The sequence below is a fragment of the Ochlerotatus camptorhynchus genome, unplaced genomic scaffold (assembly GCF_037179485.1).
Source record: "Ochlerotatus camptorhynchus isolate MF236.1 unplaced genomic scaffold, CSIRO-AGI_Acam_v1.1 ptg000203l, whole genome shotgun sequence".
Classification (NCBI taxonomy): domain Eukaryota; kingdom Metazoa; phylum Arthropoda; class Insecta; order Diptera; family Culicidae; genus Ochlerotatus; species Ochlerotatus camptorhynchus.
This window is the reverse complement of record NW_027040693.1, coordinates 3854422-3872999: the sequence shown is the minus strand read 5'-3', so window position 1 is coordinate 3872999 and position 18578 is coordinate 3854422. Positions and strand designations below refer to the sequence as shown.

The following is an 18578-nucleotide window of genomic DNA, read 5'->3' as shown; positions in this document are numbered from 1 at the left end:
TGTAGAATTAATGGGATATTTGCTTGATAGGCCAAAGTGAGGGGCTAGGCTGACATTGCATCCCGTAACCCTATGTTATTTTTTAATGCTACATGGGGGATTCTTTTTTTCCATGATTTGTTTTCCGTACTGCGTACTGATGCACCTGGACCCTAACCTATTGACCTATCAACTCATGGATCGAGGACCAACGGCTTTATTTCCCTTCCGAAGGAAGGCGTGATCAGAGATTGTATGCTTCAGAAAATCCCGGCGGCGCCGACTAAGATTGAACCCAGGCCTTTAAGGGTGAGAGACAATCACGCTTACCACTACACCACCGGCGCCACTAATGTTCTATTCTAATTCCTCTTCGATCCTTGTGTCGACCCTACCCGAGGTAATCCTGCTTATCGATTTGTAAAATTCTTCTTCGATCTACATCTCTTGAAACGTCTGAAAAATGTCCGTAGGAGGCAAAATCAGAGAACACGCGATCCTGCCATGAAAGTTTCCGGAGGGATTTGCAAAAACAAATTAATAAGCGATTCTCTGCCATCAGGAACAAAACTTTTGAAAATAAAGTTTCGAATTGAAACCCGAGTTTCAAACCCTTTTCGAAGCTCACACGTTGTTTGGCATGAAAGTTTGATTGCTAAATTGAAAACGTTTAATTTTCCACTCTGTATTATGAAATTAGTTCAAAATTATTTAACAGACAGAACTCTGCAGGTAAACTATCAAAATTTCAAATCTGACCTGTTAGAGCAGGAGTTTCTCAGGGTAGCATTCTTGGGCCTATATTGTATAACATTTTCACTTCGGACCTCCCTCATTTGCCTCAGGGTTGCCACAAATCTGTGTTCACTGATGACACAGGCATTTCCGCTAAAGGAAGGAGTTTTCGTGTTATTTGCAGCAGACTGCAGAAAAGTTTAGATATTTTCTCTTCTTATTTATAAAAATGGAAGACTTCTCCCAACGCTTCCAAAACTCTACTTATAATATTTCCACATAAGCCTAGAGCTTCCTTTTTGAAACCTAGTAGTAGCCACATAGTCAGGAACAATGTAAAAACACTTAGATATATATCATAACAATTATGGCTGGTAGGTAACTGTAGTAGCTGGAGCACCAAGGTTAAAATGAAATGTAATTTGTTTTGAATTTGGAACCAATAAAGAGTTTAAAAAAATTATACTTTATGTTATAGTATAGCCTCTTGGGCCTATCCAAGGTGCATGCAAACAGGCATCAACAGCTTTATCGAAATATAGATTTGAAAAATTTAACGCTACGGTAAGTTTTTGCTAATAGAATAGAAATATGAAAATCGCATGATTAAACAGCATAATTGAATTTCATTACCATTAATCATTCTCATTTATTCACTGCTCCATCAAAGCAATCATAAATCGAGCAATTACCATAACTCGTCTATCAATTTCATCATCAGCGCCATATCGCATCGCTGGCGTCTGGTAAGGTTCTCCATAATCCCAACCGAGCAAAGCTAAGCAAAGCCATCAATCAGCTATCACAGACTGATGTCATCGGATCAAGCAACGCTCGCACCTCTCTCATGCACCGTCATCCACATACGGTTCAAAGTAATCTATAGCTCTAGCTGCTACAAATTGATTAATTCAGCAACAGCAACACATGGCGGTTTGCCTAAGCACGACACAGAAAACAAACGCCACCCACCCTTGCGGTGAAAGACCCACCGAAGCTCAGAGCGAAAACCTGGTGATTATAATGTGTCTACCGAGAAAAGCAAATTGGCCACAATTATGCGCTAATTTCAGACTCCACTCGGATAGCAGCAAGGAGCTTTGATTTCGGAATTTCCTCCAATTTCAACCCATAGCTCATCGGAGGTCATTTCGTCATTTATCCGTACTCAAATTGCTACCACATGGCATCACAAACAGAAACCGTTCGATGGGGGATGTTTTGCGGTTTTTGCGGCGGTCTCTGGTGTGCAGGTAAACGACAAACTGGCATGCAACATTGATTTTCTCTTATCGGATCCGGACCCCCTCCCCCTCTGTGGGGATCCACATTTATGAACTGCCCGCACGATTCGTGCGTGCGTGAGGGGTTTGAATAATGTAAAGTCTGTTTTGATTTACCTTTCCACGGGCCCGCATTTTGTGGTCCCCCTCCCCTCCCCACCGATGGATGGGTTTTACAACGGAACGGCGGCGGTGGACACGGCAGCGAGGTAGTTAAAGTTAATTGAATTGTAATTTCCACAAATGATGATTGTTTACGACGGGTTCTTTACATGGATTACCTCTTTCGATGCGGGCACTCAGCATGTTTTTTGTTTGTTTTTGTTTTGTTGTGTTGTGTTTTTAAGCGGTTCATCAGAATGATTGTAACTTACCTGGAAAGAGAAAGAGGAGGAAAATCGTGGTTAGTTGAAGATAATTTACGGTTTTTTTTTTGTTCGCTTGTTGAGCAATATGAGTGCCATCAACTGTCAAAGCAATTATGTTTTGAGGATCGTCGCGTTTTCAAATGCTGATCTTGTAGCAAGCCATGGATCACTTTGAATTTGTTTGTTGAATTTCACATTTGATCTCTCTTCTCTTCTAGGCTGTAAGCTTCCTTAGCGAGCGTTTTGACGGCTCTCATCTTAGTGTTCAAGATGCATTTCAAACATATTATTGCTTGAGAACTTGCTAGGCCCTCCAAGCATAAAGTTGTATATAGAATGGCATCCATAATGATACTCTACACTCAGGGAAGTCGAGAAAATTTAATTCCGATAACTTGGTAATACCTTACCTTTACTGACTAGGCTATCTACCTCCGAAAAAAAAGCTTAAATCTTATCCTTCTTACATTTCGCAGACAACCGCAATGTGCAAGAATCTTAACGCACATCGACGCATCAAATTTGTAAGCAACTGGAAATATTACCCAAAATCCTGCCACTTGCCATCATAAATCCATCAACTTTGCCATCATAATCATTCATCATTGGCAGTTCTGTACACCATCTTCCTCGTGCGCCGTGTTCTCGTGATCCCCGAAATCAGTCAAGCGGTAAATCGAAAGTGACTTTTATTACGTTTCTCATATATGTAGGAACAATGTTCTAACATTTGCCACCGTCAGCAGTGTTTCCAGATTTCCTATTCAACGGATAAGCAGCAGAGCCGTAAATTGCTGATGACAATGCGAATCAAACGAACGGTGGATCATCGTTGTAATTTTTCCTCCCAAATCCCATCGAAATTAGTAGGCGAGGAAGCAGGAAACCTCGAGAGAATAGGAATGGAAGAAAACTTGTCTGTAGCTTTATTACAAGGATCACGTACCAATCAAGTCGGGCTGACCTCTGTGTAGTTTACTAGTTTCTTTCATTCGTTTTTGTGCCGCTTGGGCGAGTGAAATGGGAAAAGGTTTCTTTGGTCCCACGAAATTGATTGGAGTGGAACGAACTCATTCAGAGGCATTTTATGTTTGTGAACTTTTTCGTCGATATGAAGCTACTAGGGAAAAACTTGTGTTAACACGAAAAATGCAACACAATATCATAAACATCTGTAAACATCTGCGTCATCGGTACACCAAACAAGCGTGAAATTACTTTCCAAATATGTAGCCTCATACTTCACCTCATTCCATTGAAGTTCAATTAGATACAGCTCACGGTGAGCCATACATGGTCTGTGAATATTTTGACGGAGACTAGGGTAAATCGAAATCTAAAATTGCGACCGTCACGAAAAGGTGTAAGGTTTTGAACGCTTATAACTGTGTCATTTATAGATGAAATTAAAATCCAAATTTATTTATTTATTTATGTCGTCAATCAATCGCACACCAATTACAATGAATGCTTAATACCTATGTCTTATATATTATTGCCTGGCTAACCTTGAAAATAATGCTTTTTTTAGTGTTATTTTATTTATTTTTACATCAATTGATTGGGAATATGCGTTATAGCAGGACATAGTTCTTTTCAAAGGCCCATTTTAAGCATAGTATGTTCTTTGATTGTTAATGTAAAACAAATTCCTAATCCTCAGAGAACGGGTGGGAGCAAAAAAAAATTGTATTTTCTTAAATTTTCGGAACATTAACTCTTTGAGCATGTTAATGCCAAGGCTAATGGGATCATTAGAAATGTTTAAAAAAATATGTAACGATTGGAACAAAAACGCACAAAACTATTTTGACAAGCGAGTACATGATTGTTAATGGAATGACGACTTGTGCGAAGGATTGAGCACGTCAACCCTGTCCCAAAGTACCGCCAGTCAGGGTGATAGAAAATGATGCCGAATATTCAACATGGTTTAAAGATGATATAAATAACAACCCCGAATTTATTGCAACGCACAAAAACTGCTGTAACATTTTAATTACGACTTGAAATTAATGACTTGAAATTTTCAGAGAAGATTCTTAGACAAATTTTTAGTAAGACAACAATAGACCAAGGTTCAATGGCAAACTTATACCCAGTCTTCAATTAGGGAATCCAAAAACTGTCTTTAAACTTTGTACAGTTGCGAAAAAGTTCATCCTCAGAATTTCTTGAGGTTATTTTCGAAATTTTTTGTACTGAGTGAGCTCTTTTGAAATTGTCTCGGTATTAGTTTCTGAATTATCTTGGAACTATCTGCAGGATTCACTAAAAAATATTCGCAGAACTTTCACGAAATACTCCATAGAAATCTTTTGGAACTGTCATCAGAATTCAATATCCTTGAGGTTCTTCTCGGATTTTTTAGAACTCTCCTAAGAGCTCTTTTGAAATTCTTCACAGAAGTCCACTGGAATTATATTTAGAACTCTTCATGATTTTTTCTAATAACATCTTGGAACTGAAATTCCTTTAGAGTTTCAAATTTTTTCATCGGAATGAGCTAGGAATTATCTTCGGAATTTGCTTGACATTTTGCTCAAAATCCCTTTGGAGTTTAACTCAAAATTTTATTTTGTCGGAATTCTTTTTGGAGTTATCTTAGAACTATCTGCAGGATGCATTATAAATTATCCACAGAATTTTATTTGAATTTTCCCCAGAAATATTTTGGAACTGTCCTTAGAATTCAATATCCTTGAGGTTCTTCTAAGAATATTTTAGAACCCTTTTTATTCTCAGAACACCTTGGAACTGAAATTTCCTTAAATTTTCAGAAAAATTTCCTCTACATTCTCCAAAAAAAATTCCCAGAAGGAGCTTAAAATTATCCTCGGAATTCCCTTGACATTTTGCTTAAGATCCCTTTGGAGTTTAACTCAAAATGTGATTTTCTCGGAATTATCTTGGAACTATCTGCAGGATTCACTAGAAATTATTTGCAGAATTTTCTTGGAATACTCCCCAGAAATCATTTGGAACTGTCCTCAGAATGCAATATCCTTGAGGTTTTTCTCGGATTTTGTTTAGATTCCTAAGAGCACTTTTGAAATTCTTCGCAGAAGTCCACTGGAATTATATTTATTCATTATTTTTTTTTTCTCAGAACAACTTGGAACATAAATTCCTTTAGAGTTTCAGAATTTCTTCCGGAATGAGCTAGAAATTATCTTCGGAATTCGCTTTGGAATTTCACCCAAAAATTGAATTTCCCGATATTCTTTTCGGAATTATCTTGGAACTATCTGCAGGATTCACTAGAAACTATCATCCTCAGAAATCGTTTCTTTAAGAAGGAAGGTTTTCCACCATAAATTTTCAGGAGTTTTCAATTTAGCTTGCCCCTCCATGCAGCAGATTTTTGAAAATCTTGCACCAGCAATTTTCACCATTAACGTTCAATAAAAATTGCTTCTCCAATCTTCTGATTGGTGTAGATTTTCATTTTCCACCAGAAATTTTCAATATAGCTTGCTTCTTCTATCATCAGAATGTTATGAAGAGCTTTGAGAGTGTTGGTTTATTTCCTTTACATTCCGTTATAATTGCTAATCTTTTGACAGATACGCGTATTTCGTCTACTACTTGCAGACTTCATCAGTGCCAAGTACTCAACACCACTGAAGAATCCATCTTTTATCTACGAGCTATATACTAATCAATAGGTACTAAAAATCAGCAGGAATCCACTGCCATGTCAAAATTTACCTAACCAGGTACCTAAATTCAGTCTCCAACAGGTAGAGGCATACTACGATGTGTTGGAGACTGAATTTAGGTACCAGGTTAGGTAAAGTTTGACATGGCAGTATATAACTAGAAGATAAAAGATGGATTCTTCAGTGGTGTTATGTACTTGGCACTGATGAAGTCTGCAAGTAGTAGACGAAATATGCGTATCTGTCAAAAGATAAGCAATTATAACGTATAAAGGAAATAAACCAACCCACTTAAAGCTCTTCATAAAGGGATTCCGTTAAGATGTTCGACAAATTTAAAGGATTGATCAAAATGTTGCAAATTTTCTACCAAATAAAGCTTGCACCTTTCTTCATATTTTTCATCATAAATTTTCAGTAAAGCAGCTTCCCTCTAATCATCAGAATGGTGCAAATTTTACACCAAAAAATATTATTATTTATGTTTGTTTCTCTACTCAGCAGAAGGATGCAAATTTAAGACCAAAATTTTTCCAAAAGGCTTACCCATCCGTTCACCAGAACGGTGCAGATTTTCCACCAGAAATTTTCAATATAGCTTAATTTTAAATAAGGCTAGTGCCTTTATTTACCAGACCAGTGCAAGTTTTCCACCAGAAATTTTCTCTTCATTTAATTTATCAGAGCTATGCAAATTTTGCCCCAGAAATTTTCAATATAGCTTAATTTTAAATATGGCTGGTGCCTTTATTTACCAGACCAGTGCAAGTTTTCCACCAGAAATTTTCTGTTCATTTCATTCATCAGAGCAATGCAAATTTTGCACCAGAAATTTTCAATAGAGCATGCTCCTTCATTCACCAGAACGGTGCACCAAAAATTGTCAGCGAAGTTTGTTTCACCATGCACCATAGTGGTGCAATTTTCAGGCTTTGCCTCTTCATGCACCAGAAATTTTCAATGAAGCTTGCGTTCATCAGAATGATGTAAATTATGGCAGCACAATTAATCATCAATAAAAAAAGCGAAATGAGCAATGAAAAATCTCAAATTGGCCACTACATACTACAGGGGTGCACCAATAAACAAAAAACAAGTTGCAATAGAAATGAAGAAAAAGGCAATAAACAAATAAAAAGCTTCTTTTAATAATTTGAATGTGAGCGGTAAAAATGGCAAAAAGGGCAATAGTAAATAAAATACGCTCAATTATATAAGGATGAATCTCCACTAAATTAGGAAATTTGAGCACTAAATAACTCACTTTCGTCACCTGCAGTTGAAGATATTTTCCCATAAAAGTGCCAAAATGAGCAATGTCATATTGAATAACCGCAATAAATAAATCTAAAATGTCCCACACAAAGCGCACAGTTATCACTGTTTTAATCCAATTATGCTGTAAAATCGTGATTATTTCCCCAAGAAAAAAAATGGAAATATCTTTTAAAAACTGGAAAAGTTCCAGGAACCAGAAGATAAATGATGCTTGAACATGAGGATGAGCCATCGTAAAATATGAATCGTTCTTAAAGAAAAGAAAATAATTCATGCAGGAAAGTAAAAATGAGCAATTAAAAACGAACACTGCGCAATATAAAATAAAACAAAATTCCAATCAAAGTGTTTTTTATGTTACTTCATACGCGAAGTTAACGATTTTCAGAGTTGGTTGGAAATGCTAACATGAAGCTTTTAGTGTGATGATTTATTAGCTAGAGAATGATCTTTAGAAGAGGGTAGGTGGATAGTTCCGTTAGAGTACGGCAGTATGAAAATTGAATAGAAGTTGAAAATGAGCGAAGGGCCATTAAAGCGACAGTTTTCAAGATGACGCACATTTTTGCCTAGCCCGTACAATGTACGCGGGGACTTGAAGTATGTCTCCAAGTCCACAGGCAAAAATGTGCGTGCCTCTTGTTGCTCATAAACTGACTGCGGCTGTGGAATAGTTCTAGCGACGTTTTCATCACTACCTAAAGCCCCACGTTTGCGAGAGCATTTCCAGTCGATGGTGTGTTATAATGCAGTTCTTCTTTACCCAACTATTGTGTTGCTCCTCTCGTCATGACCAACGTGATCATCTCAGAGAGGAAGCAGTAGGGTGGTTGTTGCGTGCTGTACCATCATCAGCATTGTTGACGGCTACTCCCGCCTTGAGTTGTTACATTCAAAGTGTTTTTTATGTTACTTCATACGCGAAGTTAACGATTTTCAGAGTTGGTTGGAAATGCTAACATGAAGCTTTTAGTGTGATGATTTATTAGCTAGAGAATGATCTTTAGAAGAGGGTAGGTGGATAGTTCCGTTAGAGTACGGCAGTATGAAAATTGAATAGAAGTTGAAAATGAGCGAAGGGCCATTAAAGCGACAGTTTTCAAGATGACGCACATTTTTGCCTAGCCCGTACAATGTACGCGGGGACTTGAAGTATGTCTCCAAGTCCACAGGCAAAAATGTGCGTGCCTCTTGTTGCTCATAAACTGACTGCGGCTGTGGAATAGTTCTAGCGACGTTTTCATCACTACCTAAAGCCCCACGTTTGCGAGAGCATTTCCAGTCGATGGTGTGTTATAATGCAGTTCTTCTTTACCCAACTATTGTGTTGCTCCTCTCGTCATGACCAACGTGATCATCTCAGAGAGGAAGCAGTAGGGTGGTTGTTGCGTGCTGTACCATCATCAGCATTGTTGACGGCTACTCCCGCCTTGAGTTGTTACATTCAAAGTGTTTTTTATGTTACTTCATACGCGAAGTTAACGATTTTCAGAGTTGGTTGGAAATGCTAACATGAAGCTTTTAGTGTGATGATTTATTAGCTAGAGAATGATCTTTAGAAGAGGGTAGGTGGATAGTTCCGTTAGAGTACGGCAGTATGAAAATTGAATAGAAGTTGAAAATGAGCGAAGGGCCATTAAAGCGACAGTTTTCAAGATGACGCACATTTTTGCCTAGCCCGTACAATGTACGCGGGGACTTGAAGTATGTCTCCAAGTCCACAGGCAAAAATGTGCGTGCCTCTTGTTGCTCATAAACTGACTGCGGCTGTGGAATAGTTCTAGCGACGTTTTCATCACTACCTAAAGCCCCACGTTTGCGAGAGCATTTCCAGTCGATGGTGTGTTATAATGCAGTTCTTCTTTACCCAACTATTGTGTTGCTCCTCTCGTCATGACCAACGTGATCATCTCAGAGAGGAAGCAGTAGGGTGGTTGTTGCGTGCTGTACCATCATCAGCATTGTTGACGGCTACTCCCGCCTTGAGTTGTTACATTCAAAGTGTTTTTTATGTTACTTCATACGCGAAGTTAACGATTTTCAGAGTTGGTTGGAAATGCTAACATGAAGCTTTTAGTGTGATGATTTATTAGCTAGAGAATGATCTTTAGAAGAGGGTAGGTGGATAGTTCCGTTAGAGTACGGCAGTATGAAAATTGAATAGAAGTTGAAAATGAGCGAAGGGCCATTAAAGCGACAGTTTTCAAGATGACGCACATTTTTGCCTAGCCCGTACAATGTACGCGGGGACTTGAAGTATGTCTCCAAGTCCACAGGCAAAAATGTGCGTGCCTCTTGTTGCTCATAAACTGACTGCGGCTGTGGAATAGTTCTAGCGACGTTTTCATCACTACCTAAAGCCCCACGTTTGCGAGAGCATTTCCAGTCGATGGTGTGTTATAATGCAGTTCTTCTTTACCCAACTATTGTGTTGCTCCTCTCGTCATGACCAACGTGATCATCTCAGAGAGGAAGCAGTAGGGTGGTTGTTGCGTGCTGTACCATCATCAGCATTGTTGACGGCTACTCCCGCCTTGAGTTGTTACATTCAAAGTGTTTTTTATGTTACTTCATACGCGAAGTTAACGATTTTCAGAGTTGGTTGGAAATGCTAACATGAAGCTTTTAGTGTGATGATTTATTAGCTAGAGAATGATCTTTAGAAGAGGGTAGGTGGATAGTTCCGTTAGAGTACGGCAGTATGAAAATTGAATAGAAGTTGAAAATGAGCGAAGGGCCATTAAAGCGACAGTTTTCAAGATGACGCACATTTTTGCCTAGCCCGTACAATGTACGCGGGGACTTGAAGTATGTCTCCAAGTCCACAGGCAAAAATGTGCGTGCCTCTTGTTGCTCATAAACTGACTGCGGCTGTGGAATAGTTCTAGCGACGTTTTCATCACTACCTAAAGCCCCACGTTTGCGAGAGCATTTCCAGTCGATGGTGTGTTATAATGCAGTTCTTCTTTACCCAACTATTGTGTTGCTCCTCTCGTCATGACCAACGTGATCATCTCAGAGAGGAAGCAGTAGGGTGGTTGTTGCGTGCTGTACCATCATCAGCATTGTTGACGGCTACTCCCGCCTTGAGTTGTTACATTCAAAGTGTTTTTTATGTTACTTCATACGCGAAGTTAACGATTTTCAGAGTTGGTTGGAAATGCTAACATGAAGCTTTTAGTGTGATGATTTATTAGCTAGAGAATGATCTTTAGAAGAGGGTAGGTGGATAGTTCCGTTAGAGTACGGCAGTATGAAAATTGAATAGAAGTTGAAAATGAGCGAAGGGCCATTAAAGCGACAGTTTTCAAGATGACGCACATTTTTGCCTAGCCCGTACAATGTACGCGGGGACTTGAAGTATGTCTCCAAGTCCACAGGCAAAAATGTGCGTGCCTCTTGTTGCTCATAAACTGACTGCGGCTGTGGAATAGTTCTAGCGACGTTTTCATCACTACCTAAAGCCCCACGTTTGCGAGAGCATTTCCAGTCGATGGTGTGTTATAATGCAGTTCTTCTTTACCCAACTATTGTGTTGCTCCTCTCGTCATGACCAACGTGATCATCTCAGAGAGGAAGCAGTAGGGTGGTTGTTGCGTGCTGTACCATCATCAGCATTGTTGACGGCTACTCCCGCCTTGAGTTGTTACATTCAAAGTGTTTTTTATGTTACTTCATACGCGAAGTTAACGATTTTCAGAGTTGGTTGGAAATGCTAACATGAAGCTTTTAGTGTGATGATTTATTAGCTAGAGAATGATCTTTAGAAGAGGGTAGGTGGATAGTTCCGTTAGAGTACGGCAGTATGAAAATTGAATAGAAGTTGAAAATGAGCGAAGGGCCATTAAAGCGACAGTTTTCAAGATGACGCACATTTTTGCCTAGCCCGTACAATGTACGCGGGGACTTGAAGTATGTCTCCAAGTCCACAGGCAAAAATGTGCGTGCCTCTTGTTGCTCATAAACTGACTGCGGCTGTGGAATAGTTCTAGCGACGTTTTCATCACTACCTAAAGCCCCACGTTTGCAGCAACACAATAGTTGGGTAAAGAAGAACTGCATTATAACACACCATCGACTGGAAATGCTCTCGCAAACGTGGGGCTTTAGGTAGTGATGAAAACGTCGCTAGAACTATTCCACAGCCGCATTGTACATGTACAAGATGCGAGTGTTATGTCTGTTTGTCTATGGTTCGATGAAGATTTGCAGGTTTTTAAAAGATATTGTTTTCGTTCTTAGTGACCTTCATGGCCAATAAAATGCTCAATTTATTTTTCGGAGTGCTAATTTTATACGTTTCATGCTCATTTCTTATTTTTTGTTGAGCGTTTTTGAAATTTTCCCTGGGACATTCACTGTGCTTTTTGTGTCTTTTTTTACCTTTATATCGCTCAAATGGCATTTTCTAGTGCTCTTTTGTGACGTATATATTGCTCAAACAGCTGTTTTTAGTACTCTTTTGATTTTGTTTAATGGTACCTTTTTCAATGAGACCCACATTCGTTAATCTTCTTTATCGACATAGACTTTGTTAGCCAAGACACAGTATCACTACTTATCGCTGTCTTGAAAATACCATATGGAAATTGATCTGGGTTATTGGCTCATAAACTTTCAATTTAAAGGAATATTTCCTGAATATCATTGGAATTTTGTTTTATTTTATATTGCGCAGTGTTCGTTTTTAATTGCTCATTTTTACTTTCCTGCATGAATTATTTTCTTTTCTTTAAGAACGATTCATATTTTACGATGGCTCATCCTCATGTTCAAGCATCATTTATCTTCTGGTTCCTGGAATTTTTCCAGTTTTTAAAAGATATTTCCATTTTTTTTCTTGGGGAAATAATCACGATTTTACAGCATAATTGGATTAAAACAGTGATAACTGTGCGCTTTGTGTGGGACATTTTAGATTTATTTATTGCGGTTATTCAATATGACATTGCTCATTTTGGCACTTTTATGGGAAAATATCTTCAACTGCAGGTGACGAAAGTGAGTTATTTAGTGCTCAAATTTCCTAATTTAGTGGAGATTCATCCTTATATAATTGAGCGTATTTTATTTACTATTGCCCTTTTTGCCATTTTTACCGCTCACATTCAAATTATTAAAAGAAGCTTTTTATTTGTTTATTGCCTTTTTCTTCATTTCTATTGCAACTTGTTTTTTGTTTATTGGTGCACCCCTGTAGTATGCAGTGGCCAATTTGAGATTTTTTATTGCTTGTGCTTTGTTAATTAGGGTACGTATATATTTTAGTCGTAAATTATACACCAGAAAAATGAATAAACCTTAGTGTTGCGAATTTTCACCAGAAATTTTCAGTTAGATGTGCTGTGCACCTCCAAATTTTTAGCGTGATTCAATTTTTAATAAAAAAAATAAAGGGTTGTGTCCTAGACACGACCGCAGTATGACGTAGAACCACGCAAAATTGATGTTTGTCATGCATTTTTGCGAAGACTACAAATCAAGAAGACTGGCAACTCTGCCAAAAATCAGGAGACAGTAACGGCAACGCCTCTTCTGAGCAAAAGTGGAACCTGTGTATGATGGTGTGTGTGTGTGTGTTAATTCACGAGTGCATTTACACACATAGGTAGAAATGAATAGCTGTCAATTATTGCTTTTGTTATGATTGTCGTAAAAAGTGAAAAGTTTCTTTCTTTGCTCTATGCTGACAACGAGTAAAATTCCAGCTGAAATAGAACAGATGCCCAAGTACATTTGTTTTGAAAATTAAAACTATGGCGATGATGCCATTCACAATGATAGTGGGACCTTCCTCGATCATTAATTTGCTATCTCAGAATTATCTTCCACTTTTCCTAAGCCCTTTAGTGATGCATTATGGGCATTCATATGGTGCATTAGTAAAATGCATGCCCGTTCCGCATGGCTTTGGCACCTGGCTACAGTGGGGGAAGTTAAGTTGTGCACAGCAACTTGGCACAGTACTCGCAACTTGCACAGTACAAGCAACTTGGCACAGTACTCGCTGACCATTTGAATGTCACTGGCCAATCCGACACTGTTGTTATCATTCTCTGGAAGGGGTCGGTCGATTCCAAGAATTGTTAAAGCATACAGAAGATCACTATCTGGTTCTTTATCAATAGGTACCGTTTGGGATTGTAGTCCTTCAACCTTTCACATTTTCATTTTCCCAACATTAAATCCTGCTACGGCTTCCATTGGATCGTGGTGTAGGTATCGGATCTTTCTTCTTTTTGAATCCTTGAATTTTCAGCAGCTGGTAGTTCACTAATTGGTGGTGGAAGCTGCCAATTCCTTGTAATTTATTGCTTCCAACAGGCAAATTAACAATATTTCGGTTCCTCGTTCACAAGTAAAAGTTATTTTCACTAGGTATCGATCCTAGTTTCAATGACAAGTTTTTCGGTTTGGAGTTTGGAAACCACCGGCTTGCTTAGATTACGACACAAATTGCCGTGAAATTTTGTAGGGCAAAACAAAAACAACAACGAGTACCGTGTTATGATTATTTGTTTCGGTGACATTAGGTCACCCACACAGTCACTGTTTATGAGCAGTCTCACTAACACTTGTGCTTCAAAATTCCACCTTTAATTGAAAGAGGCGCTGTTATCAGTGACGTTTGACATTTTTATGGGAGAAGGGAACAGTTGCCAGTCTTCTTGATTTGTAGTCTTCGATTTTTGACTATTATATTGCAGTTTGCATTGAAAGTTGGATTTTCAGCACACTTCTCAAATCACAGTTTATCCTTGTGCTATATTGTTGCCAGAAAAGATTTGATATCGTATTGATAAATAATTTAACAAATTCTTGAATACTTGCTTGAATATAAGTGCTAAGCATTCACTATTTGCACGCTACAATTATCCCATGTACTTTGTAATCTTTTGTTATTGTTTTTTGCGTCACTACAAATCATAACAAAGAAAAAAAACTTTTTTGGATTTACAATTTACAATTTTTTTATGCACAATACATCCTGACAACACTGCCAGAAGCGATCCTTCAGATTGCCAACAGAAACAAAACAGAGTTGAAATTTGATTGTTGTTGTTTTCTTCAAGTTTCCTGCTGCCTCGGAATTGTGCGCTAGAAAATTGTTGTCGAAATAAATACTGTAGTAGCAACGATTACCAGGTAAAATTAAGTTTTTATTATCTTTTGATCATTGACTGATTCAACTTTTGATAATGTTTGCTTGCAGCAACATGGACGATGACGAGGCCAACGCTGAGGATCAGGAGAATCGGGACACTACGAATCAAGTGGATTACGACGTCAGCTTTGATGATAATTCTGACCAATACTCCATTGAAGCTCTCGACGATGATTGTGACCCTCTGATTCTTCCTTTGGGTCATGATGACGCTGCAGGAAACTTATACACGAATGGAGGAAAACCTGACGAGCCTGCGAAAAGTACGGGCAAAAGCGAAAGGAAACATAATTTATCGCTGTGTGGATCATTCTTCAAGCGTAGGTTTGTTGGAGAAACATCCGGTAGCTTGATAGCTTCAAAAATACTGTACGGTGATACAGTAGAGGAGATTCTGCAAAGTGTGTGGACAATTGTGAAGCCGGTCATTTGTCGTGAAGTTATTTTCATCGAGGATAATGGAAGTCAGGTTCCTACCTGTGCTGATAGTGAACCATCGTATGAGGATTTGCAGAAATTCGTTTATATGCAGAATAAGAATCGGAGACGAATAAACATTGACCAAATTGACAGCAAACTGTTGATTAGCTGGAACACGAAGGACATAAGAGTGCATGTACACATCTACTCAACGGCTGTATCGTGCAAGCAACTGTGGGATTTGGTCAACAAACAATTGGTGCAGTTTCAGGATACTGATCGAGCGGGTGCTCCCAACAACCAGTCTCTCTCCGTGTTGGCTAATCAGCTTCGAGAGTTGCATGGAAGACAGTTTACCGGTCACGCTAGCGCGTGGAAGCTGTGGGTAAATTACATCCACACGGCTCCAGCACACGAACGGGAACGAAGAATGGCAGAGTTACCTCCGTACTCCATAATTAAATTCTTCAGGTCTGTACCTATTTCCGAAGCTGTGCAGCTGGAAAGTACTCGAAATGGGCTATCTGTTGCCAGCACCATCAATGACGCATTTTCAACGGAGCTAACAGTATTGGAAGAAGAGGCCGACCAATTGATTGCACTGGGACAGAGGGTAAAGCACCGCATTAGTGCACTGCGGGCTCGATCATCGATCAATTAGAGTCTAGTTTCAGCAATGCAGGACTCTATCAGACCAGAGGAGAATGAAGTAAGCCGTTCCCTTGCAGAAAACGTTTCGGATATGTATGATATTGATCATTCGTGAATCATCATTTTCAAATACATACGTGATTTTTGTACCTGAACAGTTTTATTCAAATAAAGCCTTTTTACTCACACTTTTGTTAACTTCACTCTCCTTTAGCATAATTTGGCTGCCCAGCATTTTGCGGCAACCCAACTGAAGGGTTAAAGACTCCACCCGGTGAATATCCACAGTGATGATAAATTTTGGTACAATCATAGTTTTCCAACCCCATAAATGTTTCCAGAGCCAAATGGGACAGGTTTTCGTTTCGATTTTCTACGTATACTTTCCTAATTCGTGATTTCATCATGCCAAATATCATTTCCACCGGATTGAAAAAGGGACAGTAAGGGCCTGTTCATAAACTACGTGGACAGTTTTTTGGGATTATTGACCCCCCCCCTCCCCCTGCGTAGACAATTGTCCATACAAAAAAAATTAAAATTTGTATGAGCCGTGGATAATTGTCAACCACCCCCACCCCCCCCCCCCCCCTAAACTTTCTACGTAGTTTATGGACAGCCCCTAAGGAGGTAGGAACACTGGAATGATGCCTATGGATCGAAGATACAGAATGATGTTGGCATCGCAATGGATGCGAGCGCCATCCATTATCCATACAGAGTTCTTTCCTGGGTATTGAAGTACTTTGTTGTTCTTTAGGGCAAATTCACGACAACATTCAAAAAATATCTTCCGGGTGAATGTTCCCTCTGTTTCAAAGCAGTCCAACACACCATGCAAACCCAGAAAACATAAGAATGATGCCCTGGGACGACGTACAAATTCACCCCGGAAAACGAGTCGTTTCCCCTTGATCCCGTAGCCACGATTCCTCAAGATGCTTCTGTTATCCAACGACACTTCGTCTAGAAATACTAGTTGATACGTATCCCAATCAAAAGAACTTAGTTCTGAGCAGTAACGGAGAATTTCATGCTCTTTGATTTGGATGGCCCTTCGTTCCAAAGCCTTCCACGTCAATCCTTCAGCATGCAAAATTCTGCAGATAGATGATCCACTAATCTTGATCTGGAATCGTTGGTAGAAAAGATCTCGACATTCCTCAAGGTAGAGAATCGGGTTCTGATGGTAGAGGTCCAAAATCCATTGCCTTTGTCGTGTACTGAATTTCCGGAATACTTCCTCCCGCTGCTTAGAGGAAAGTAGTCCATTCTCCTCGTAGGATGTTATCCAGCCGCTGATTGTTGTTTTGCTCTTACGGTACACAATTTCAAGCCTGGCTCTTGTTAGCCCGAGAAAATAGTAGCCATAAAGGCAATGATACTTAGTATTCGTGCTAGCTCTTTTATTTTCAACATTCTGTAGGATTACGTTGGCCATGTTCCTATTGTAAATAATCTATTTCCACAAAATCGACGGAAAACGAACAGCTATGAAAAATCAAAACAAACAATGACAGATGTCATAAATAAAACAGCGCATGCCAGAACTTGACAGATAGCACTTCTAATCACACTTATGCATGGTTGCACTTTCAAACTGTGCAGTCCATTTAAGGGAGAAGAGCGCAATCAGCGCAATACTTATTATTATGAATGGGGCGGGACAGAACGTATCTTTTGTGCAGAATATGGAAAAAAGGATGGAGCTTAGATGTTAATCTAATTGCATATTTAGAGGTACCAGATATGTTTTACATACAGTTGTTGGTAATTTAGCAACATAATATCATCGGATGTATGTCTTCTCTTAAACAATTGTTTTGAAAATTTTGGCTTTTGTTTTTCCTTATAATTGTAGTTTGCTTAAAATGTATTTCCCAAAAAAAAAGTGATCGTCAAATCCATGACTTTTTGAGTTGACGTTATAGACGGGGGGAGAGGTATGTTGCATATCCAAGTCTCATTCCTCATTATGTGACAGGTGATCCACCTTTATACACTTTATTCCTGTAGCACTGTTTTATATCTTTTCAGGTTCAAGCAGAACAATGTGCAACCGCACCTGACAGGATTTCCCGCCGTTTTTCATGAATGGGGCGGGGCAGAAAGTTTCTTTTGTGCAGAAAATGTAAAAAAGGATGGACTTTGGATGTTAATCTAATTTTATATCTAGAGGTACCAGATATGTTTTACAGTCAGTTGTTGGTAATTCATCGAATGTATGTCCCATCTTAAGCAATTTTTTGTTTGAAAATTTTGGCTCTGTGTGTAAAAAATTGTTTTTACTTATAAGGGGCTGTTCATAAACTACGTAGACAGAGTTTAAGGGGGGTGGGGTTGGCAATTATACACAGCCCATACAAATTAAAAAAAAAATTTATGGACAATTGTCTACGCAGGGAAGGGGAGGGGGGTGGTCAAGAATAAAAAAACTGTCTACGTAGATAATGAATAGCCCCTAATTGTGGTTTGCTTAAAATTTATTTCCAGGAAAACAAGTGAACGTTGAAGTCCATGTCTTTTTTGGGTTGTTGTTAAGGGGGGAGAGGATTCTAAGTTTTATTCCTCATTGTGGTGGTCATGGTCATGCCGTGATCCACCATTAGTCGCTGTCTTGGTCCTGCTTGCTGCAGGACCTAATTAATTAATTTAGCTTTATTTAGGAGGCTTTCAGCCTTAGGCTGGGCTGCAGGACTTAGCGCCACGCCGTCCGAAGCGGTAATGAGCAGAGGCAGAAAAGCAGCGCTGTTTTGTATCTTTTCAGGTTCTAGCAGAATGATGTGCAGCCAACTGGTATTCGTTTATGATGACTGGGTTTGGGGAAAACCTTTAGTTTATGAAAACAGTGGTAAAATTATCATTTGCGCATTTTTCAAAAGTTTTATGATTAAAAATTGAAAAATGTTAATTTCAACAGGTTCGTAATGTAATAACCTATCGATTGGCGTATTTGGATTTTAATTTCATCTATAAATGACAAAGTTACAAGCGTTCAATACCTAACACTATTTCACCTCACATATTTTTTGATTTG

The 18578-nt window shown here is 38.9% G+C and overlaps 1 protein-coding gene and 2 pseudogenes across 3 annotated transcripts in view; 1 reads left to right on the top strand and 2 right to left on the bottom strand.

Annotated features, from left to right (window-relative positions):
* Window positions 1–18578, bottom strand: part of Calx (sodium/calcium exchanger 3) — a 771840-nt gene that overhangs the window by 525644 nt on the left and 227618 nt on the right. The gene's annotated exons all lie outside the window — the stretch shown is intronic.
* LOC135702905 (uncharacterized) lies at window positions 14523–15484 on the top strand (annotated as a pseudogene).
* LOC135702920 (uncharacterized) lies at window positions 15742–16982 on the bottom strand (annotated as a pseudogene).